Raw genomic sequence first — 25,795 nt, 5'->3', positions numbered from 1 at the left:
AAAAGTAAGATCATGGCATCCGGTCCCATCACTTCATGGCAAATAGATGGGGAAACAGTGAAAACAGTGACAGACTTAATTTGGGGGGGCTCCAAAATCACTGCAAATGGGGATGCCATGAAATTAAAAGATGCTTGCTCCTTGGAAGAAAAGTTATGACCAACCTAGACAGCATATTAAAAAGCAGAGACATTACTCTGCCAACAAATGTCCGCCTAGTCAAAGGTTTTTTCCAGTAGTCATGTATGGATGTGAGAGTTGGACTATAAAGAAAGCTGAGCACAGAAGAATGATGCTTTTGAACTGTGGTGTTGGAGAAGACTCTTGAGAGTCCCTTGGATTGCAAGGAGATCAAACCAGTCTATCCTAAAGGAAATCAGCCCTGAATATTCACTGGAAGGACTGATGCTGAAGCTGAAACTCCAATACTCTGGCCACCTGATGTGAAGAACTGACTCATTTGAAAAGACCCTGATGCTGGGAAAGATTGAAGGTAGGAGGAGAAGGGGACAACAGAGGATGAGATGGTTGGATGGCAACACTGACTAAATGGATATGAGTTTGAGTAAACTCCAGGAGTTGGTGATGGACAAGGAGGCCTGATGTGTTGTGGTCCATGGGGTCACAAAGAATTGGACATGACAGAGCGACTGAACTGAACTGATCTGTTCTTCCTTTACCCTTAATTTATAGGATCCCTCCCCATGGCTTTTCCCCTCTGATAACCACAAGCCTGTTTTCTGTATCCGTGAGTCTATTTCTGTTCTGCCAATAAGTTTGCTTGCATTATTTTTTTAGATTTCACATATAAGTGATATCATAGAATATTTGTCTTTATCTGACTTAATTCACTTCATATGATATTCTCCAGGTCTATCCATGTTGCTGCAAATGCCGATATTTCATTCTTTTTTTAATGGATCAGTAATATTCTGTGTGTGTGTGTGTGTATGTGTGTGTGTGTGTATGTGTGTGTGTGTGTGTGTTTCCATAGCTTGGCTAACAATAGCTAACTTTTGTCAAGCCACTACTATGTGCCAGACACATGACATACAGCATTTCTGACCATTATTTCACTATACTCCTGTGAAGTTAAGTGTTGTAACATGCATTTTGCAGATGAGAAAAACAAATTGAGTTTACTGGGCTAGCTGAAAGTCATAATGATTAAAAGTTATGACTTGAACTGACATCTTTCTGATTTAAAAAACAATTTCTCATTGAGCCGCCCGGATGCTAAGAAAAAAGTGGTACTGTGGTCAAGGGCCCCTCTTGCATCAATCTTTCCCAGTTCCTAGCCATTTTTCCAAATAACACAAACTTCTCTTTCTTGGTTCATAAACTTTGCTTGCTATGCACCAAGACTTCTGCTAGACCAAAAGTCTTCAGCCATGAGTGATTCAAGGTTCTCAGTGGTTCACCTTTGAACCTTGTCTTTCTCAGAGTATCCAGATAAACAGTGTCACTGGGTAGCATTTCATGGCCAAATAAATTTGGGAGACACAGTATTAAGCAAGGATCACCCAAATGCTTCCCTACGGTACTCCTTAAAGCCTTTGATGATACCCCAACGTAAGTCAGAGAGCTCCCAAAGGCTGGAGAGGATCCACCACTTCCCACCTTATGTAATTATAGGAACGTTTTAGGTGCAGCATCTCAAACACACTATCCTCCCTGGAACAGACTTGGAAACGTGCTGCAGTAACGGACATGAGGGGACCAGTGTCTTCCCAAGTGCTAAGTTTTCAGCTAGCTCTTGTCTGCCTCTGAATTCCTCTAGCATGGACTGTCCAGAGGAGGCCTGGTGCCCATGGACTATACTGTCCAGTGTTACTGGAAACTTCCCCTGTTTATGGACCCAAATGTAAGTTCAAAGACGTCAGAGAAGGTATTTAATCCATCCTCCCTAACTTCAAGGCTTTTCTTTGATTTATTCATTTCTCTTTTACCCCTACATATCCCATTTTAATTCTCTTTCCCATCATACATATCTACTCTAATGTTAAAATGAGTCCTTGAAAAGTATGTTTGTGGTTTTGCTTCCATATGCTTTAAAATATTTAAGTAGTGCTGTGTATATATTTTATTTCCTAGTTTAAAAATTAGGCACTATTTCTTAAACATCAATGTTTTAAACACTAGTTTTAAATTATTATTCAGGTATTGTGAGGCCAATCAGGAGATGACTGTCACAGAGAAAATAGTTCATTACTCATAGTTCCCAAGAGAAGGGTAACTGTCACGCCATGCAGGGTCACATGGGGAAACACTAAGGCTGGTCAGGAGGAAGAGGGGCCGAGGGGCATGTATGGGCAAGAGACTTGTGTTTTTTGCAGGAAGTAGTGGGAAAGGTACAGCTTCCCTGGTGGCTCAGTGGTCAAGAATCTGCCTGCAATGAAGGAAACCCTCATCTGATCCCTGGGTGGGAAGATCCCCTGGAGGAGGCATGGCAACCCACGCCGGTACTCTTGCCTGGAGAATCCCGAGGACAGAGGAGCCTGGCGGCCTCCAGTCCATAGCATCACACAGAGTCAGACAGGACTGAAGTGACTAAGCAGCAACAGCGGGTAAGTCCAGGTGGGCAGGCTTAGGAACGGTTAGTTTGAGTGACCTCAGGGGGCTGTCCTGAGTTGACTGGTAGCTGGCTCTGGGAAGCTGAGGACAGAGGTGAAAGCAAAATAGAGGAGGTGGTTCAGAGAATGGGCTTTGGATTGCGTAGGCATCCCTGGTGAGTCATTTGCCATCTCTAAGAACTGGTTATGTTGAACATACTGGGAAACATAAAGGTGTCACCGGTGTCATTCCAGATATTTCCTCCTCAGCTTTATTTTCTTCTCTGCCCTCAATGAGGAAGTCTCTAGTGGACTTACTGAAAGCATGCTGCCTGTGGCAGCCCTGCGTCCCACCCAGGGTTCTTGGGTGGAAATATCATGAGGAGACAGCCCATCTTGAGAGGGATGATGGCTAATCTGCTCACTTATAAGCACACTTCCAAAGACAACATACAGATGACTAATAGGCACATATGAAGATGTTCAATGTTCCTAATTATTAGAGAACGCAAATCAAAACCACAAAGAGATGTCACCTCACACCTGTCAGAATGGTTATCATCCAAAAAGTCTACAAATAACCAATGTTGGAGAGGGAGTGCAGAAAAAGGACCCTTCCTACAGTGTGTGAGAGTGTAAACTGGTGCAGCCACTATGGAGAATAGTATGGAGGTTCCTTAAAAAACTAAAAATAGAACTAACACACAATCCAGCACTCCCACTCCTAGGCATGTATCTAGAAAAAATGAAAAAACGAATTCAAAAAGACATATATAGCCCAATGTTCATAATGGCACTATTTGCAATAGCCAAGATATAGAAGCGCCCCAAATGTCTATCACGTGGCGCTAGTGGGAAAGACCCTACCTGCCAATTCAGGAGACATAAGAGATGCAGGTTTGATCCTTGAGTCAGGAAGAACCCCTGGAGAAGGGAATGGCAACCCGTTCCAGTATCCTTGCCTGGAGAATTCCGTGAACAGAGAAGCCTGGCAGGCTACAGTCCATGGGGTCACAAAGAGTCGGACACAACTGAAGCAACTTACCACAAATGTCTATCAACAGATGGATGGCTCAAGATGTGGTGAATATATGTATACAGTACAATATTACTCAGCCATAAAAAGAATGAAGTCCTGCCATTTGTAGCCATGTGGATGGACCTAGAAAATATCATGCTTAGTGAAATAAGTCAGAGACAGACAAATACCATATGAAACCACTTATATGTGGAATCTAAAAAAATAATACAAATTAATGTGTACGGCAAAACAAACAGACTTGCAGATAAAGAAAATCAACTAGTGGTTACCAGAGGGGAGTGGGCATGGGGTTGGAACAAGTTGGAGATATGGGATTAAAAGATACAAAGTACTATGTATAAAATAGATAAGCAAGGATATACTGTAGAGCACAGGGAATTATAGTCATTATCTTTATAATAACTTTTAACAGCATAATCTCTGAAAGTACTGAGTCACTAAGCTATACACCTGAAACCAGCATAATATTATAAACCCACTATAGTTCAATAAAAATTTTAATAAAAATGGCCATAAGCCTACTCTGACTCACCACAGGCTTTCAGCAGAGGCAGTTTCTTCCGAGTGCACAGCCTACTCCGCTCTCTAACTTATGCAGATGGGACAAACGATGCCCTAGGTACACTCATCCACACATTGGCCTGAATTAGCTAGTAAATCACAATGCAGTAGCTAATAACAGCCATAAAGTCTTTTGAGTTTTACAAGGTGTTTATAATGGGCAACTCACTATGATTTATATGAAAAATATGAGTCAGCTCTTGAGACAAAGCTGATATGTGGACAGTGGCCTTGTGGTGTGACCTCTAGCAAGCATCCAAATAAATTGCAGAATTTCCCTCTGGCCCAAGGCTGGCCACGGTCTCATAAACATATATTCAGAGCATCGAGCGTCACCTGATAGGAGAGTGCATACTGGTGCACACTGTGTCTCCCCTGGTGATTGGCCATGAGGAAGAAGAAAGCAGCGCAGTGTAGCTCACTGTAGTAGCAGCTGATAAATACCAAGGATCGTTTAGGACCATCCCTATGTCTGGCCCCTGGGCTTCCTTGGTAGCTTAGTTGGTAAAGAGTCTGCCTGCAATGCAGGAGACCCCAGTTCGATTCCTGGGTGGGAAAGATCCGCTGAAGAAGGGATAGGCTGCCCACTTCAGTATTCTGGGGCTTTCCTGGTGTTTCAGCTGATAAAAAAATCCACCTGCAATGCCAGAGACCTGAGTTTGATCCCTGCATTGGGAAGATCCCCTGGAGAAGGGAACAGCTACCCACTCCAGTATTCTTGCCTAGAGAATTCCATCGACAGAGGCGCCTGGCAGGCTATAGTCCTTGGGATCACAAAGAGTCAGATACAACTGAGCAACTTTCACTTCACTATGTTTGGCCCCATGAAGTACAACATGAGATATATTAGATAAACTTCCCACCCTCCCAGTTAAAAAAGGTGGACACACGAAAATATTAGAAAATATAATATAGTTTATAAAGGATTAGTTAAAGGTTTGGGAATGCATGTAAGAATTAAAGATTTTAAAATTAAAAAAATTAAAAAATAAAAAAAATTTTTAAAAAAAGGAAAAAAATAAATAAATAAAGACAAGGTCTGGGGTATGGGAATTACTGAGGCTCCAACTCCATGAGAGTGATTCATAAGAACAGGGTCTGAACAGGACCATGGAAGATAAAAGGAATTAATCAGAGGGTGAGATAAGGAATCATATTCCCTAGAAGGAGAATAAGTGAGTGAAGACACTGGGTCGGCAATAATAATATCTATTTTGGTAGAAAAGAGGAGGAGGGAGAAGAAAATGAAAAACTTGAGATGTATACTGAGCTAGGTGAGCTGAAAATCATACTGAAAAAGAATGGGAATGAGGTCAGAACTCACAATGCAAAGACTCATGAAAGTGAAAGTGTTAGTCACTCTGTCCTGTCCGACTCTTTGTGACCCCAAGGACTACAGCCTGCCAGGCTCCTCTGTCCATGGAATTTTCTAGGCAAGAATACTGTAGTGGGTAGCCATTCCCTTCTCCAAGGGATCTTCCCAACTCAAGGATCAAATCCAGTCTCCTACATTGCAGGCAGATTATTTACTGTCTGAGCTTCCAGGGAGGCCCACAACAACTCATGGTTGGCCTCAAATAACCACAGGTGCCCCAGACAGAAAGTTCTGTGCAAAGAAGTTCACAGAAGTCCTGTCAGGTAAGGACCAATCTAAGAGACCAGCAGGATGAATTCAGGTCTGTTTCCTTATCCCACTGTTTAAAAAACTGAAACAACATGGCCAGTCCATAGCACTCTGTAAGGGCACCATCTCCATTATCACCAGGTGATTCTATATTTGAGTCACAGCCTGGTCTCTGGGCATTCTGCTATCCTTGGAGAAAATATTTATTATTTACTTTGCTTATTTTCTTAAATCCTTCCCACAGCCCTCAGACATCAAGACCTCTTTCTAATGAAAGGTTGCTCCTATGGTGGCCATCTAATTGAAGCCCCAAACCTTCTTCCAAACTGCCCCAACTCATGGCAGACTTCACTGTTGGAAGACACCATGCCTCTTCACACACAGACTCCTGTACACCTGAAGAGATCCACTCTTCTGGGCTGGGTGTTCTTTCCCTGTCCACATGGGCAGCCCAGGCAAAGGCAGGAGATGGGCATCATGCCCATCCATCCAAAAGTGCATGTAATTATTTTTTAAATTAATTTAATTTTAATTGGAGGATAATTACTTTATAATATTGTGATGGTTTTTGCCATGTATCAACATGAATCAGCCATAGGAATATATGTGTCCCCCCAATCCTGAACCTCCCTCTGACCTCCCTGGAGACCTTATCCCTCTAGGTTGTTCCAGAGCACTGGTTTTGGGTGCCCTGCTTCATGCATCAAACTCACACTGGTCACCTATTTCACATATGGTAATGTATATGTTTCAATGCTATTAATACAACTCTATCTCTCTCATTCTTCATCCCAGAGCCAAATCTAAAATAAGAAACCAATCTAAAAATCTGCTCACGGAATTCTGTCCATCTGACTCTGATAGAGTGTGATTAACAAAGAGGGAATAAAAGCATAAGGTATATAGATCAAATTACTTAAATTATTTGATCCATAGCAACCAGATTCTTTATCAGTCACTCAGAGGAGGAAAAATGTGTAGGAACCTAAGCACTGCAGAAGAGGTCAATGTATATAGTATACAGTAAGAGGGAAAAAAGACCTCAAGTCCATTTTCCCTAGAAAGTACCCCCCTGCGAAGGTTCAAGCTCCATTTCAGCTGCTTTTATTATACACTTAGTAAATATAACATGGAGGAGGGCAGGCAGGCTGACTGGAGGGAGGGAGAGGGGAAGAACAGAGATATGGATGCAGGGATGGATGGATGGATGGGTGAGAGAGAGACCTGGAAAACTGAGCCAAGTTCTCCACAGGGATGAGCAACGTCTATGCACTTGCGCTCTCACATCCTCGACAAATGTCTTCCTCACCCAGTGCTGGCTTCCTGCTTCTAATAAACGAACAGCCCCAGTAAGATTCTCAAGAGGCAGGAATTTCTGGTGCCCCACTCCTCCCATTAGAGTGGGAGGTAGAGGTAAGAGTACAAGTTCCAGGTGCCCGGGCCAAGGAGACTAGAGTTTACGTCCTGAGAAATGACCTAAGACATTTTATTTTATAGCTTGATAGCACCAATATTTGGTTTGGGAGGTTTACTTTTCATATCTGGCCTGAACATACTTTCAATCTTGAGATTTTATTCATGTCTCTTTCCGTTTAAACCTCTAAGTGACACGCCACCCCTGCTTGGAAAAGCTCAAAAGTACCCTATTTCCTGAAAAGCAGATGGACATGACCAGTTTCTTTTGCCCTCATTACTCTAGTTCAGTTCGGTTCAGTTGCTCAGTTGTGTCCAATTCTTTGCAACTCCATGGACCACAGCACGCCAGGCCTCCCTGTCCATCACCAAATCCCAGAGTTTACTCAAACTCATGTCCATTGAGTCAGTGATGCCATCCAACCATCTCATTCCCAGTCATCTCCTTCTCCTCCCACCTTCAATCTTTCCCAGCAGAAGGGTCTTTTCAAATGAGTCAGTTCTTCGCATCAGGTGGCCAAAGTATTGGAGTTTCAGCTTCAGCATCAGTCCTTTCAATGAACACTCAGGACTGATCTCCTTTAGGATAGACTGGTTGGATCTCTTTGCAGTCCAAGGGATTCTCAAGAGTCTTCTCCAACAACACAGTTCAAAAGCATCAATTATTTGGTGCTCAGCTTTCTTTATAGTCCAACTCTCACATCCATACATGACTACGGGAAAAACCATAGCCTTGACTAGACGGATCTTTGTTGGCAAAGTAAAGTCTCTGCTTTATAATATGCTGTCTAGGTTGGTCATAACTTTCCTTCCCAGGAGGAAGCGACTTTTAATTTCATGGCTGCAGTCTCCATCTGCAGTGATTTTGGAGCCCCCCAAAATAAAGTCTGCCATTGTTTCCACTGTTTCCCCATCTATTGGTCATGAAGTAATGGGACTGGATGCCATGATCTTAGTTTTGTGAATGTTGAGCTTAAAGCCAACTTTTTCACTCTCCTCTTTGATTTTCATCAAGAGGCTCTTCAGTTCTTCTTCACTTTCTGCCATAAGGGTGGTGTCATCTGCATATCTGAGGTTATTGATATTTCTCCCATCAGTCTTGATTCCAGTTTGTGCTTCATCCAGTCCAGCTTTCTCATGATGCACTCTGCATAGAAGTTAAATTAGCAGGGTGATAATATACAGCCTTGACGTACTCCTTTCCCAATTTGGAACCAGTCTGTTGTTCTACGTCCAGTTCTAACTGTTGCTTCCTGACCTGCATACAGATTTCTCAAGAGGCAGGTCTCCAAAGCCCTTTCAAAAACACTTCTTAAAACTCAGATGATAAGATCATAACAAATGGTGATATCCTAGCAAAGAAGGAGAAACCATGACCTTGGAAACTCAACTTTCTTCCTTTTAGCATGATCATGTCCATGACTGAGAAGAGCTCTGTCTCGGTGCATTTTTGAAAATAGGAGTCTTCTCCCTTCCCAGTGGTCATGGATAGCATAAATTGCCATTAGCCATGACAAAGACAAATAGCTTGCCCTATAGGAGAGAGCAAGAAGCCTGAATACAATGTCATTTCCCTGTAACGTGAAGATCTCCAGCTGCCTGTGGTGCATCTCAGCGTTTCACCCTACTAGGAGTTTGTTTTCAATAAAAGAGAAGGGAAATATAATTCTCCTCTTAAAACAGCTTCTAGTCATCATGAGTAAAGGGTAAGAGGACAGCAGCCTGACCTTGAAGTTGAAGCACATGGAACCAGGACAACATCAAGCTCATCGCTGTCCTACTCAACCTCTCTGGCCTTGGCCCTTCTTCCTCCACATGTGGTTTGGGTGGGAATTTGTAACCCTTGTCTCCTCTTCTGCAGTTTACAAAAGCAGACCCTGGTGGTTTGAAAATGGGAGCTGCCAAATGCTGCATACGCAAATGCAAACATGAGCGTAAGGCTATGTCCCCGCCTCCCGGAAGTGCGGAGGAAGAGGAGGTGATGTGGGGTCCAAAGAAAAGGAAAACGTGGTCTTAAACTAGGCCAACATCGGGTAGAGGTGGAGCCATTTGGAAGCTATCTACATAGCCTGCTTTTCTTTCTACTCCTGGATGTAGACTTCCCCCCTCTGGAAGAGCTTCCATTGCATTTTGTGCCCATTGAGGGAACTTTATGGACAGTGACAGGATGTCCTGATTACTCAGGCTCTCCTTTCCCAAAACAAGTCTTCTCAGCCTAAGTCCAGAAATCCTTACAACAGCCGAGCTTATATAACAGCAAATTACTGGGTCAAGAGGAGACATGAGTGCTAATCTGATTTCCATTTCTTTCTGGAACACCCAGTGGCTCCCACAACCTCCCTATCTTACTGTTCCATATTTGTAAGACAAAGGACCACCTCTTCTGCTTTGCTCCCATCAATACTGTGAGGATCAAATGAGATCATACATGTGAAAATGCCTCCCAAACGAATGATCACGCCATCTTCACATTCAAAGCCTTGAATTAAGAATACATAAAAAGAAGATGAAAAAAACAAGAGAAGAAAAAGGAAGGTAGGGAAATAGAGAGGGAGAAACAAAAATATTTTGAGCCTTTATTCTGTACCATGTCCTGGGAAGTGCTTTCTAGTCATCATCTTCTTTAATCCTGCAACTCAATAAGCCTTATTTTATTAACCCCTTTTTAAAGATGAGGCAATTGAGGCACCAGTTCATCCCAAGTCACACAGGGAATGGGAAAGCCAGGACATGAATCCAGGTTGCTGAACCTTAAACTTGGGCTCTTCAGCGAGCTGCCACGATGTCTCCCTGTAACCTCCAAGGCCAGCAGCCTCAGGGGCTCTGATGAACTCATACCTGACCCAGATGTCAGGCTGAAGACCTGCACACACAGTCAATAACAAAGCCACAGGGAGGGCAGCTAAGCCAGAGACGAGCTAAGCCTCTTCATCCACATGCAGATAAGGACTCTGAGTTTTGGAGACTGACCAAGAGCATCCAGCAAGCTGACTGCTGGAGTGGCGCTCACACTCAAGTGCTCATGCTGGCTGGGATGGGCTCGATGCCCCCCAAATACTTTCACTTTTCTTTTGGGAGCCCTCAGTCAAGCTGATACATGTTAGTGTGCTCAGGCTGTGGGTGGTTTAAACAAAAGAAATGTATTCTCTCAGTTCTTGAGGCTAGAAGTGCAAGATCAAGGTGTCGGTGGGGTTGGTTTCTTCTGTGGCCTCTCTCCTTGTCTTGCAAACAGCTGCCTTCTTGCTGCCTCCTTCCATCACTGTCTCTCTGTGTACATATACCCTTAGTGTCTCTCTGTGTGTCTAATTTCCTCTTCTTATAAGAACCAGCCATACTGGATTAGGGCCCACTTGGACAGCCTCATTTTAAGTCACCACTGTAAAGGGACCAACTCCAAATATGGTTTTACTCTGAGGTGCGGTGAATTAGGACTTCCATGTATGAACTTGGGGATAAGGTCACAATTCAGCCCACAGCAGCTGCATTTCCCAGACTCCCCTGTAGTTATGAGTGTTCCTTTGACTGAGTTCTGGCCAATCAGTGATGTTTGTCAGCTCAAAACCAGACCCATCAGTTGTGTGCACAATTCTCCACATTCTTGCTCTTGCTCCATCCATGGGCTGAAGCCAGTGAAGAACTCCAAAGCCCAAGAAAACCACATAGCCTTCAGACAGAAGGAATCTACGCCCTTGGTGGACAGGATGCTCCTCACTCTCCATCTGGAAACCTTCAGTGGACTGCGAGTGATGAAGCCATGGGCTACTTGTTACAGCGGTTAGCCTTTCCTGACTGATACACCCAGCTCCCAACAAATATTCTCTCCGTTACATACCAAAGGTCAGTGAATTTTACTGAAGAAGGGATAACAGCTTAACATTAGCTCTAAGGTCAGTGAGCAATCCAGATGGGCTGCAGACAAATGAGGAGGTAAAGTACTGCCTCTTCTTGGGGTATCGAGTTTCTTAGGGAGCATAGCCCCCAGGAACCTTCTCTCACAGACTCCCAAGGGGTCTCCTGGGCCCTCCTTCTTTCACAAGCTAATAAGTGGGAGGGGGAGGTAAGATACACATGATAATGATCCCTTTCTTATTTAAACAGGTCATTTTTCTTCCCAATAAATGCTTCTTTTTGTCAGCTCAAATATTCCCCTTTGATAGAATCCTGAAAACAATTAGCCTTAATAACTCTGCTGTGAATAATGCCACACAAGAAGGAGGTAGATGTTAATAGGAACCTTCCACTCCAAAACTAAGTCAAACTCTCGGCCTCCTTCCCCCAAAAAGAAATGTAACAAGAAAAAGATTATAGGTTTAGCACAACTCAGGAAGAAATGTATATTTGAAATAAATGTATGAAATCTTTTAAAAACAACACATGCTGAAAACTTCATATTTAGTTTGATTTGCTTTCCAAATCACACAGACTGCACAGTTGCATACAATCTTTAAACAAGTACAACCCCTGAGAAGTGTGGATAGATTTAAGAGAAATAAAAGCAAGATCAGCCAGCTTGTAATCTTCTTTTCTCTTTTTGCCTACCCAAAGCTGCATTAAATTGCCTATTGAGAACAATAACATATTTGTGCTTTTATAGGTAGAATGATTGGTATTATGCAAAGATTTGGCTAACAGTCTAAAGGCACAGTCACACTGATCAGGATTGCATGCTGTTAATAATTTTCAGGATGCTCTAGGGAACCTGTAATTCCCTGGGACTACAACCTCGCAGGTCAATGCATGCTTTGTAGGACTTCCCACAGATTCTGAACCATACCAACCAACAAGACTGGGAAGTCCATTCCCAAAGAGCGCCTGGGAAATGTTAGGTGTCCCTGTTGACCTACATCCTGTCTTTGCCTTCATAGGTACAATGACTCGTTCAGGATGGACTGCCAACTTGAAGATGGTACCTAGGCGTTATTAAACAGAGCCTAAACCTTCTGTTCTACCCATATCCTGAGATCTAATAATCCATCCCTGGAAAATTATCCTAAGGAAATAACTTAAAAGAAACATATATACACATACATACAACGAGCAGTATTTTGTATGTAAGATTAACATCTAGCAACAGTGGGAAATGGCTGGTAACTCATGGTACATACATCAGATCGATGAAGAACTGTAGCGTCCATAAAAAAATAAATTTGAAGACTGCAAAGTAGCACAATAAAAATGGTAGGTTAAAGAAAAGTAGAGCGTTAAACACACATAAAACACCTATTGAAAGGGACGAGGGTTGAAAGGGAACAGAGCCAAATGAAAAGGCATAGAGTTAGCGTGTAGGAACCCAGCTGAGAGATCTCCTTTGTTAATTTCCCTTACTGGGATCATAACACTGTTTTAAGAAAACATATAAAAATAAAACAAAATGAAATGGTCCCAGGACCTTTTAATCTCTCATTACCACACATAAGTCTGAACCCTGAGATGCAAAGGCCAAGCTCAAACATCACTTCCAATTCCCCCTTTAGGAAATTAAAGAACTCCTTCCTAAGGAAGTTTGTGAAGGGTAGCAACGTTGAGTTGCAAGGACGGGCACCATCAGACCATGGCCAGGTTGCCTGCTTGCTCTGAGATACAGAAAAGCAAGCTACACATAAGCAACTAGAAACATGGAAATCAGGAAGCCTTAGTTCAAAGCATTCAAACTATTCCACCGAGAGATCCATTTACACATTCTCTTTCACACATAAACACACACACACGCCCACAACAAAGCGGCAGCAGCACTGTAAGAGCTTTTGTTGTGATGCGATACAGAGGCTGAGACAGTCAGATGGCATCACCGACCCAGTGGGCGTTGAGTTTGCGCAAACTCTGGGAGACAGTGAAGGACAGGGAAGCCTGGCGTGCTACAGACCATGGGGTCCCAAAGAATCAGACACAGCTTAGTGACTGAACAAAACAGCTTCCAAGAGTAACTCGTATTTCCTGTGACCTAGAAACCCAGAAGGCAGGCAGAGGACACACCGCATGCCTCAACTCTATCTCCAGGAACAGCTAAGTGATAGTGGCACCAAGATAGTCCTGCTTGACCTGAACCAGGTATGTCTTGCTGCCAGTTCTGATGTGCTTGCGCCTTTGGAGGGGAGAGAGCAAAGGCACTTCCTAGTCATCCTCTACGAGGCTTATACTCACCTCTGGCTATGTGGCTTCACTTTTCTAAGGGCCTCCTAGAGTCATCACAGAACTGCTACAAGGGACTTGCTGTCTTGCCTAAACTACTCTTTCATTGATGTTTGGCAGAAATCTATACAATACTGTAAAGCAATTATCTTGCAATTAAAAATATGTTTTTAAAAGAGTATTTTCAAAAGAACTGGTTCTCTTTGCTGTGCACCTACTACGTGCCAGGCCCTGTGCCAGATGCCCTGATGCATTTGTGTCTTGTCACAACAAATCTGCGAGGCAGATGGTACTGTCTCTGTGACCCAGACTGGGAAAGTGACAGAAATGGTGCAGCCTGGCTGAGGTCACACTCCTTTAAGTGATGGATAGGGATCAGAACCCAGCTCTCTGAGAACCCAAGTCCAGGACTCTCACAAAACTCTTCTGCCTATTTAATACACTCTGCCTGAACTGCTTTTGTGCAGGGGTTATAATTAGTTATCTGGTCCCAGTTGCTTGTAGGATAAACAATGTCTGATAAACCCACAATGCTGTAAGTATTTATTACATTGCAACCCAGCTGCCAAGTGTCTAACCATTTTAATAAAAAGCTATTTTCTAAGGTTTATGTTTTATTGCATGTATGACTCCCTTATTGGTTAGCATTTTGGAGTTGCGGAAAAGGTTATGAATTTAGAAACTGGCTGCATTCATATCATATTTAAAACTTAATGCTATTTTATTAAAGACATATGGGCCTCCAAAGTACACATATTAAATGTCATGTAAGAAAAGTAGCAGTTTAAATCATGGTCAAATTCATTTTTGACGTGACTCCTGAGGCTTCCCAAGATCTGAACTATTTCTTTGTAAATCTGGCAGTTTAACCACACTCATAAATCACTTTCAAAGCATATTATTTCTTAATTTTACTGCATTAGAGAACGTTTGGCCTACACAGTGAACTGTTTGTAGCAGTTATGTGAACAAAGTTGCACATTTAGTCACACAATGTGGAAAAGCAGCCAGTGGGGGAGGCAGAGAAGGGGCGGCGCCTCATTCTTTCATGGGTCCTGCTTCTGCCCTTTCCCCCCTAAGCAAACTCAATTCACAGTGTTCAGATTTGGCCTCTGTAATCTCAAAGGCCAAAAATCACAATCTGGTATTGAGGCTTTTCTGAATACAAGAAGAAAATATTATTTGCAATTTAATCTTTTTCCAAAACATCCCATGACTAAAAATTAGCATGAGTGCAGAAATCAGAGTTTCTTTTTTTTTTTTTTAAACATTATACTGAACTGAAACAGATTTTTCAGGGGAAAAAAAACTGTGGCTTGTTCTAATATAGCTCTTGGTTGTTTTCTAATTATCCAGAGGTCCCATATCTCAACCTTGGGTTTTCACAGCCCCTCTAATGATGAGATAATATTCTTTGGACATATGTAACAAGCCCCCAGATTTCACTCCCTGGTTTTCTCCATTTTACTATGGGGCAGAAGTGGAATGACTCCAGTGACAAATTCCAGGATCTAAACAACGGCCTTGATTTCCAGATTCACCAAGGGACTTGGAGGAAGATTAAGAAGTTGAGTCCAAGGTCACCCAAATGAAAGGGCTTACGGGCTGAGTTTTGCGCCAGGCTTCCCTTTCTTGATTTGGGCTCATGTAGGGGCCTTCCCCGCCCCACTGTTGTCCCCTTGGGGATGTTGCGCCACTGCCTTCTGTTCACATCCGTGGAAAGGCCTGTGCAGTGCCTGGAAAGACTCCCAAACTCAGGGGCCCAGCCTCCATGAACAGGAGGTCCTCTTTCTCCTCTTAACTTCCCGTCTTTGAGGTATTTTACTTTCATCAGGAAGCAGAGACTTAGTAAAACCTTAGAAACATTAAAGTATAAACCCCAGAAAACTCAGTTACGTCACCAGGAATACAGGGACAATACCTCTTCTATGAACTGAATTATGCTCCCCAAAATTCATATGCTGACGCACTAACCCCCAGTCTGACTGCACCTGGAGATTGGGTCCTTGGGAGGTAATTAAGGGTAAATTGAGGACATAAGGGTGGGGCCCTGACCCAATAGGAATGGAGCCTTATAAAAAGAGGATGCTCTATCGGTCAGTCAGTCACTCTCGTGTGTATGCAGGCGTGTGCTCTCTCTCTTCCCATCGTGGGAGAACACAGGGAGGGGTGGCCGTCTGCAGGCTGGGAAGAGGACTCTCAGCAGAAGCCGACCATGCGGTCTCTGTCGTGGACCTTCCAGGCTCCAGAATGGTGAGAAAACAAAGCTCTGTTTCAGCTACCCAGCCGACGGTGTCTCAATATGGCAGCCCCCAGACAACAAATACAACCCCCAACTCAAGCCAAAATGGCCTTCCTCATGTTCACTCACACAACAGGAAGACACAGCAGTGACTCCACACTGGGCTCTTTGGCAATGCCACAGCTTAGAACACGAGCTACGTACCAGAGAGCGTGAGCTCCTCATATACACTGTCTCAGTTCATCCTCGCAACAGATGTGAAAGCAGGCCTGATGTTCCTCATATCAACAATGGAGAAACAGATGGCAGAAGGCAGCAGTGCAGTCTTTAAGACCAACCTAGATACAATCCCAAACCTTGGAGGGAGATGGCCCTCAAATGGAGGAGCAAATCTGATGACAGCACATGAACACAGGAAGAATCACAGGTTCGCCAGGGAATGAAACAGCCATGATAAATTCAGATTTTCAATCTCCCCTAAAGAACAGCTGGAGGCAACTTCTTGAATCACATCAAGAACAAAAATAAAGGCTGGGTGGTGGGAGGGAATGAATTAAAATGGGCCTAATAAAACATGGCAGAGGTCACGAAGCCAGACAGCCTCTGTGACAATTCCGATGCCAACAACAACAAATAAACAAACAAAGGACTCCCTTCTAAATTTCACTCTTGAGTTAAAAGCTTCATGAGATGGAAGCCCCACTTTAAAATTCCCCACTCTAAAAGAGAAAAATAAAGATACAGCTTTGGAGCCTAGACAGAGCATTCGTTGCCTGTTGAAAAGAAATAGCGAGTTCTAATTCAGGTAATGTAGCTCAAAATTTACTGCCATATTTTAAAATGCACATGAAAAATAAAATTATCCTAAAATGTCCTTGGTGAAAAGGCTGAATGTAATTGCTATCACTGACAACAGCACTGAACTTCGCTAAATTAACATCAAAGGGAGCCCCAATTACAGAGCATCTGTGCATTATTGATGGCGCCCTGTCTGTTAATCTAAGACACTCTTCTGTAAGGAACAGAAAAGCAAATAAAAGAGCTAATTGTACCATCAGCCTTCAAGGACCCCAAGGTCAGACTTGCCCCTTCATGTTGGTGAAACACCACTTTGCCTGGTCAGAGGGACAGTGATGGTGCATTCAGAGTCAGAAAGTGAACACGGGCCCCGAAAGCCAGCCACGGTGACCACAGGTAGACAAAAACAATGAGGAGGCCAAACACTCCCTCGAGACGTGGAGCTACCTCATAAACAAGACCCAGTGGCTATGTGGGAACTGGATGTTCCCAGAGAGCTTGACAAGGAGAAATAGTCAGGGATCAGTGGACATGTATTAGGACTCGTCTCCCTTATAACAAGAAACAGCTTGTTTTTACTCCTCAAGGAACCATCAGGGGCAAAGTACACCTCTGGGGTCATTTTTTTTTTTAAGAAGAAGCAGCTCTCCTCTGAGCACTGGGCTCCTCGCTGAGCCTACTGTGTAGGGGAGGTACCACTGCAGAAGTTCCCACCAATTCTGGTAATTACTTGTGTACACCAGCTTGGCACTCACTTGGATGAGACCCTGAAAAGTATCTATCAGCCACATTCAGGCAAACAGATCAAATTCCTATTTCAGTCAAATTCTGTGAAGACTTTTCCCTCTGATCAAGTTGGATAACCAGAGGCTTTCCTTCTGCTTTGTTCTATCCACAATTTTGCTTCTTAGGCCTTTGGGGACAATGAAAAGAACAAGTAAATGGTAAGTATCTGACGTGCCTTTCATCACTAAGCTTACATGAGTCTTTTTATATATATATACTTCAAGTTCGCTCTTTTGGTCCACTGTTAGAGGCTGAATTGTGCCCCTCCAATTTCTATGTTGAAGTCTAACCCCCAGGACTCAGCATATGACTATGCTTGGATACAAGGCCCTTAAAGAGGTCTCACTGCCAGTGAGACCAGTGTGTGGGCCCTGATCTAATATGATGTGTCCTTGTGGGAGGAGGATGGCTGGACACACAAACAGCCGGGGGGTGTGTGCACACCAAGGTGACCACGTGGAGGCACAGCAAGGAGGCAGCTACCTGCAAGCCAAAGTGTGAGTCCTCAGAAGAAACCAATCTCACCAACAACTTCATCTTGAAGTTGGAGCATCGAAGGCTGTTAGAAAAGGAATGCCTGCTGTTTAAAACCACCCAGTCCATGGTATTTGGTGATAGCAGTCCTGGCAAGCTAGTACATCTGCTATTAGGTGCAGGCAGTTTGGAAATAACCAGAACTCAAGAGCAGACGTTGAGACGATGCCGTCTTCATGTGTTCTTCCCCTCTTAGCCACAGAGCTGCAATTCATACATATAATCAAAGTGAACTTCAGAACCAAATCTCAGAACCATGTTCATGACCTTTCCCTAGTCAGCCATCCATCCCATAGGCCTCCCTACCTTCTAGGATTCCTGTCTGCTTGAGGGTTTAGTCCCTACCATCTGATGCCACCATGGGTCCCAGAAGAGACTTTTCAAGCAAGGCAGGGGTTCACGAAGCCACAGAGGTCAGAAGGGTAGAGAACAAGGCCCCTGGAACTGACTGATGGTGGGAACACTGGGGTCATCACGATCTTCCCCTGAGACCTCAGTCACTGGCCTCTTCCTCTGTTCTAGCCAAGCTAGTCCTGTACTTCCATCCCACTCCTTCTCATCACTGGCCTGGAATTGTCAGGCTCAAAGCAAAGATCTGTGTGTGGTGGGGGCGGGGGGGGGGGGGGGGCAGTGGTGGCAGAGAGCAGGGCAGGTCAAGTAGAATAAAGCCTGTTAAGGATAAGGGTCCGCCCCAAGTGACCAATGTACCTGCCGCAGCAGACCAGTTCCCGGCCAAGATCTGAGCTTCATGCAGGACACAGGGTGATGTGAGTTTAAATATGGGTGATTTGAAATCAGCACCCCAACTTTATTCTCTGAGAACCCAGTTTCTTAAGAAAGCATGTTTATTTTCCTCTTCTCTTTCTCAACAAGCTTAATTTTTTAAAAACTAAATTGCCAAAGGAAAATACCAAAAATTATCTTTTAAAGTGGCTCAAGAAAATGTCAGGCTGGAAATGTACAGATTACAGACCTAATCAGCTATTAAAGGCCCCATCTCAGTCATTATCAAAGATCACACAAATGAGGATTTCTCGTAGCTCAGTTAAGAAGGCTTAAACTCATTCCTTAAAACAAAGGCAGCTGACACCATAGGGGACAGTGTCTTATGGGTAAGAATATGTCAAAGAGCTTTTTCAAATGCCAGAGACTGCCAGATGAGTGACCGACCACTGGATCTCTGACAGCCATCAGCTTTCTTCTCATCACAGCATCTAAGTTGCTCACTACCACCCAGACACCTCCCTGCAGTCAGGGGAGGGCTCCGGGTGTGGCCTATGTGGCCGTCTGGACACCAGCACTGGCCTGAGCGCTCTGAATGTGGGGTGGCCTCCGGAGAGCAGCTGCCTCTGCACAGATTTCCAAAACACCTGCTGTGCACAGGGAACTAGTGCCCCTCCCCCAGACACCCAGGGATCCAAACACAAACTCGCCCTTACTGTCCTCCCACTTGGAACCCCACCAAGGCTCCTCCTCTTCCTCAAGTTGCAAGCCTGGCCTAACTAACAAAGCCCTCCACCACCTGGTTCCTACTATTCTTTGCCTAGCTGGTCCATTTTACCAAAATGGGTTGGAGGGAATGATCACAAGGTCAAAACTGAAAATTACAAAGTTACCTCTGGCTCCCTTCCGTGTCCTGGTCTTCTCTTTAACTCCTACTTCTCATCATATCACCGCATCTGGAGGATGAAATTTAAGGTATACAGGAAAAAGGGCACGAGCTCAGGAGTCTATGCAGGCCTGAGGAAGAACCTGATTCCACAGTGCTCTGTAATTTTAAGTGATATACGTAAGTTCTCTGATCATCATTTGCAGATTCAAGTTCAAGGAGAAGTTTAAAGATAATATTGTTAAGTCAATAGTACATATCAAATATACAGTGGATGCTTAATACCCGCTAGGTGTTGTTCTGAATCACATATCAGCAAAGCGTCACTGCAACTAATAATGCACCTCTAGGCAGCCAGTCGACTCTGAGGCTGGCCTTCCATCCTAATGAGTGAAACAACCAGAAAGCTTACTAAAGTCCATGCTGTGATATCCAAATACGCTATGAACTTCACTACCGTACGCTGTGTCTCAGTAAAGAGCCCTGGTTCGAGAGGACAGGGAAAGGCCAGAGGATAGAATGTGAGCAGGGATGGCCTAACTCTTAGTCAGGTTTCTGCAATAGCACTGTTCCTCATAGTCCCAGTGGCTTATGACCAGCGTGTCTTTCTCGTGCAGATGTCTGTAGGTGGCTGGGGCAGTTCTGCTTCATGTTCAGTGTGTGTCTGCTCAATGTGTGTCTCATGGGATTTCCACAGCAACTGGCAAGTGAGCAAGAGGGGTGAGTGGAGACACATGGTACCTCACGAGTCTTGGCCTAGAGTTTGTATACTGTCACTGCCATACACATCCCACTGGCCTAAGTGCCATCCGCCCAAGTGCAAAGTCAACAGGATGGAGAAGTATACCCCTCTCTATGGAAGATGTATGCCCTTGCCAGCTTCTCTGTGGGAAGCTATGGCAAGGGCAAAGATAGAAGAACGATCTTAGATAAATGAAGAAAACTACCCCACTTCTCTAAAATGGGTAGGATCCAGAGGCTGCATGCTAGCAACACTTATTCCCCCCAACACTGCAACTTACTTCTAAGATCCTCTAGGCATATGTTTGTGCAAGTATCTTTGGACAAAAGCCAGCATGCTGGAGGACACAGAGGGGAAGAATGTGGAGGTGGGCCATCAGGGTACAACGAAAGCCAGTAACTCTAACAGACAGTGATCTCTCCCCAGGCATTGGGCTTAATGGAGAACGATGCCTGCTGTGTGCGAAGCACCTGGCTGGCCAGGCCGCAGGGACATCTGGACATGGTTCTGAGGATGCGACCACCATCTACAGTTCTACTTCACGTCCCTTTTACTGTGAATTTCAGTCCTCTAGCTACAGAGCTTTGCTAGGGTGCTGGAGACACAGCTTCACTGCGACAGTCTACCTCTGATTTCAGAGAGTTGTTATCCGAAAGCAAAGCCATAGAAAGCTCCCAACCTTGCTTCTAAAAAGCAATACTCTGGAAGCACTTATTTGAGACACAGGATGCCATGGTGCCAAAAATGAGGAAAAAAAAAACAACAACATCTTTAAGTGATCCCCCATCAAATGAACATGGCAAACTGAAATCAGAAAAAAGAATAAAAACAAATAAACTGAAAATTGTTGGCTTCTGAAGTTGCTTCTAGACACACCCCCCAAACATCTTTCAAAAAAGAAATTAAGTAAAAATTTTCCTTTCAAGATTAATTATCAAGTTACTGGAAAGAGAATCTGAATACATCTCAGGATAAGAAACATCTGTGTGAAAACAGAAATGAACCATAAAACACTAACACATTCAGGTAGTTAGAAATATCTAGAAAAATCAACTGACATTTTTCATTTTATTCTGTTTGGCACAGTAGAGAACTTTCAATGTACATGGGCTTATTGTCTCCTTAATTGCATGTCCATACAGTTTACCAAATTTATTTATAGGCATACCCCTGGCTTTATGAAAAATACATAGCTTTAAAAATACTGAGCATGGAACAAATGTTAATAACTAGAAGCCATCGAGAGGTAGTTTCGGATAACCTTTCACATGTTCGCAATTGGTTACATGGGAGCAGAGAACATATAAAGGACAAACACACTGGGCTTTAGAACAAGGTAGCAGTTAGTGAAGAGCTAGGCTAGGCATGGAAACCAATCAGTAAGACAAACAAGCCATGAGGCAGGGCTCCTTTAAAAAGGAGCACAGACAGAAAGCACAAGAGCCTCGAGACTGAGAAAAATCTCACTTTAATAGCTCATAGACTTGTGGCGTACCCCAACATGTTTTTCGGGAGAAGCTACCTTTTTTCCCCTACAAGCTCTAACATGAGCAGGTGGGTTCTAAGAGAAGGACTCAGAGAACATGTAAGCAGTGACAGGGAGCTCAGATCGCACCCACGCCCGCATCCTAAGAGTGGAGCTCCATGGAGGGGACGGGATCCCAGGGACCACGGTGGCCACAAAGTCTGCCATCAGAAATAGTCGCAGGGTAACATCCTTTGGAAAAACAGATATGCAAACCAGAATCCCTCTTTTTTGCCAACATACGGATCCAAGTTATTATATTTTCTTGAGGCAAGTGTCCTTTTCCTGCTTTTGCAGAGGACCATATTGAGGCAATAAAAAAACGAACCTCCTTCCGTGATGGATTTTCCAGCATGCCGTGTTCACAGTTTACTGATTTGATGGTACTGGCTGAGCCTCTGTGATACCCCAGGTCCAGAGACACAGAAGCAAAGAAAGTCAAGTCCCTGCCCTCAAGACCTGACACCCCAGGGGGTACGCAGCTGCCTCATCCCAACAAAGAGCGGGCTTCCAGATGCTTCTACTCCTAATATGCTTTTTTTCTTCATGGAAATTCCAAACCAGACACAGATAGAAGAAGCTAAAGGTACCCAAGAAAGTTTGGGCCCAACTCCAGGTGTCAAGAGCAGGACTATGTACTCTAACCAGGGAAGGAGGTGGTCATTGGACCCAAAGAGCTTTCAAATTTCAGTTTAAGGACAAGAATATAAAAGATTTCCAAAGCTACACATTTATTCCTTTACACATCTCCCTCTCCCTCCTTTCAACTCTTCCCCTTCCTCTCTCTCTCCCTCTCACACATACACACACATTCTTACAGCATCCCCCCAACCCCAAGAGAAGTACCCCTCAACACACATACCAATAAACACATCTGTACAAAAGTACACAAATACACAAGCTATACACCCTAGGAAACCTACATGAAGACACGGACGCCATATTTTCCAGGACACACCAAAACTCACCAATAAACCTATGACCCTATCTTGCCTATAAGAGAATGGCCATGACTACAAGCAAAAACACACGTGTAAAAACACTTTCTAACAGACGCTGAGCTTCTCAGTCCAGCTGCCCTGGTAGCTGCTATTGCTTCTATAAAGATTCCAAAGAGTAAACCATTGGTAGCCAACTTCCTATACATGCCTGTAAACAAGAGGGCTCAGTTTTAAATAATTATGTCAAAAAAATTGACAACTGTGCTCTTTGCCAGAACAGGGATGAATAATTACAATGCCAGGAAATAATTAAGCAATTCTGACTGTCGATTCTTGCACTGTCTCTCTGATGTTAGGGCTGCATGCCTATCAGGCACGCCCTCCTGGACAGGCCTCCACACTGCTTTGATCTACGTTTCTTGGAGCAGTCAGTGGTGGGGCGGGTCAGAGTCTCGTCATTATAGAAGATGTTCTTCGGGGGGCTATCACCTCCTCTATGTCCAACTTGGGTACTCTCTGCATTGACAATGCCACGATCTGATGGCCAATATTTTTCAGAGTATATATTTTCTTTAAAATTTCAGGAAATGAGCAAAGCCTAGCTGTTGGAGGACCATTCACTATACACACACAGAGAAAGCAAGACTAAAAGAGCCACTGCAGCATTAACTATCAGTTCCTAAAGAATGACAGCATCTTTCTGTAGAACAATCAGAACTCAGACAGAAGGCAGCTTTTAAACAACAAAAGCCAAAAGGCAGCCATGAAGAAGAAATGCGTCATTGTGCAAGACACTGAGAACTGACTCGCACTTCAAGCGCTGGGCCTGCCAGGTACCGTATCAAGCCTTTGAGACTTGAGGGGGTTTATGAGTTGCTGGATGATTCTGCATTTGTATCAGCCGAGAACACCCAGACTGCCCATTCCCTACCTCCAAGGCAAGGGCTGTGATTGGAGAGGCATTTTCCATTCTCCCAAATACTTTATGTCAGGAATAAAATGAAAACAGCTCCCCAAATCACGGCCCCCTTGATCATCCATCAGAGCATTCTGCTGAATAAGCAAAACAGACTGCCACTGCTTCCGAAAGGACAGAAGCCAACTTGAGATTCTGAGTCCGTGATGAAAAATAGGTCTTCACCAAGCGTGCTCAGCGCAGCGTCGGCAATTCACCAAGAGGAAATTGCTCTCCACTTAGGAGCTGACTCTGAGTGTACACATACCTCCCAGAACATACATATGTATATATACACAGAGATGGAACGCATATACACACACCTGCAAGGAACAAACACATGTCTGTACATACTGTGAGCAGGCGAGAACCAGCCTTTCTAACACCAATTTATTAATTCAGCAAGGAGCTCATTTGGCTTCTTTCTATCTGAAAGAAAAGTAAAAGCGCATCTCTCTGCAAAAAACCAGACAAAAGGGAATTGTCTGCCATTCACAAGAGGCCCGAGAGTCAGATATGAAGCTGGCAACACAGAAAACTCCTCCAGTACACTTAAAGGGTCACGGGGTAGATAGAGCACTGCACAGGGGGGCCCAGACGGCTGAGTTCTCATCCCAATTCTGCCTCCAAGGGGCTTTTGGGAACTACATCCTCTCCCTGTTCCTGCACCCATAGATGAAAGCACAGACCAGAGAGTTTTGCAGCCCTCCCTTCTCCAGTTTGAAAATCATGGGACTCTACAAAAGGATAACCACCAGAAGTCTTGATGCTTTGTCAGAGTATTTTCATCTTTTGCCAAATATTGATAATTAATGGATATTTCAAAGCTTAACACAGTTAGTAAAGATGTGTTGGTAAAGAGTCAATCACACAAACGAGCTGATTCTGTAAGTGATCAGAAACTGACTGGGAGCTCTGAAGAGCATTTCTGTCAATGGTGCTAATGACTCAGAGAATCAGCCACTGCTGGATTTTAGGGAGCCCGTCCCTGCTTTCAAAGGCAGGGGACGCCTTCAGTTTTCCCCCATATCTGCTCCAGCAGAATAGTCCTGCCTTTACCTGTTTTCTTCACTTAGGCCTTCCTTGGAGGTTCTGTTTGGACAGAGAGAGGCACAGAGGGAATGGTGAGCTCAGTGTTCCAGGAATAGGAGATGAAACAATGTGGGGTCTGCAGATAGACACATGGGTGAAGCTTGGATTTTCGCAATTATGAGCTCATGACTTGGGTAGCCCAAACAGCATCCCTAGGCCTGAGTTACTGCATCTGTGCAGTAAGTCAGTGCCCCCTTCCTTCCACATTTGAAGGTTATGTGAGGATGCACACACCTGGGCACAAAAGAACTTTAGAACAGTAGTGGGCATCATGGACACCCCATTCCAATATGACGGGTATTCTTTATGACCTCTCCAGATTTCCAGTGACAGCAGAGAGCTTCCATGTCAAAGACAATGAAAGCAGGAGAAACAGTATCTATGCTATAAAATGCACGCATCCACAATGGTGAGAAATGCAGGATGCGTGGGAACTCAAAATATTATAAACACTCCATTTGTTGTATTTTGGTTTGGTGATACTGGCCGTCCCTAGAATCTTTTAACCAAAAAAAAAAAAAAAGGAAGCCAAGAAATAAATTATTTCATTTGAACAAAATCACAAAAGCTGGAATAACTAAAGGCAGTCATGAGCAATACATCAAATCAGTGTCTCCATAAGGAAAACCGTTAACACTTTAATAGCTACGAAACGAATCACTCAATTAATTTCCCACATGCTGAAACAGGTAACAATACATTTATCTGCCAGTATTCTACTCTCCATATCATATATTTCCACAACTGTTAGCAATTTTATTCAGCATAACGGGAAATAAGTTGCACCTCATGGATTCAGGGAGAGAAAGTGGCCTGAGGTCTGCTGCCAGCTGAGCGACTTGATGGAAGAGGTTTCATTTTTCTGTTTTGGTTCTGTTTGTTTTTTCCTCTTTCCCTCTTAATCATTTCCAATGCACGTGCAGAGTGCTCCAAGTCCATCAGTGAGGACAAATGAGACCTCAAGGATCTCTGGGCCAAAGATTTCAACACACAGACTAGGATCCCACAGGAAGTGACTGCAGCTCCACAGAGCTCCAGGACATGCTGGACCTCCAAAGGAGTCATGAAGTCCATTCCCCAGCCTCAGGCTTCACTGAAGGATCCTAGCTCCTCCAAAGCCCATGTCCTTAATAATCTCCTTGTGTGTGAATCCAAGACCCCAAGCCAAATCCCCCTTGCCTCATCAGTGCTGTCATTAACATGACACCACGTTCAATCCCCTGGCCTTGAAGCAGACTCAGCTGGTGAAA

General features: G+C 44.0%; 1 protein-coding gene across 1 annotated transcript in view; it reads right to left on the bottom strand.

Moving 5' to 3' along the window:
- The window catches only part of LRMDA (leucine rich melanocyte differentiation associated), a 1,186,567-nt gene that overhangs the window by 499,953 nt on the left and 660,819 nt on the right, over positions 1-25,795 (bottom strand). The gene's annotated exons all lie outside the window — the stretch shown is intronic.

Source organism: Ovis aries, chromosome 25 (genome assembly GCF_016772045.2).
Source record: "Ovis aries strain OAR_USU_Benz2616 breed Rambouillet chromosome 25, ARS-UI_Ramb_v3.0, whole genome shotgun sequence".
Taxonomy (NCBI): Eukaryota; Metazoa; Chordata; class Mammalia; order Artiodactyla; family Bovidae; genus Ovis; species Ovis aries.
The sequence above is the reverse complement of the archived record's forward strand: the minus strand, read 5'-3'. Positions and strand labels throughout refer to the sequence as shown.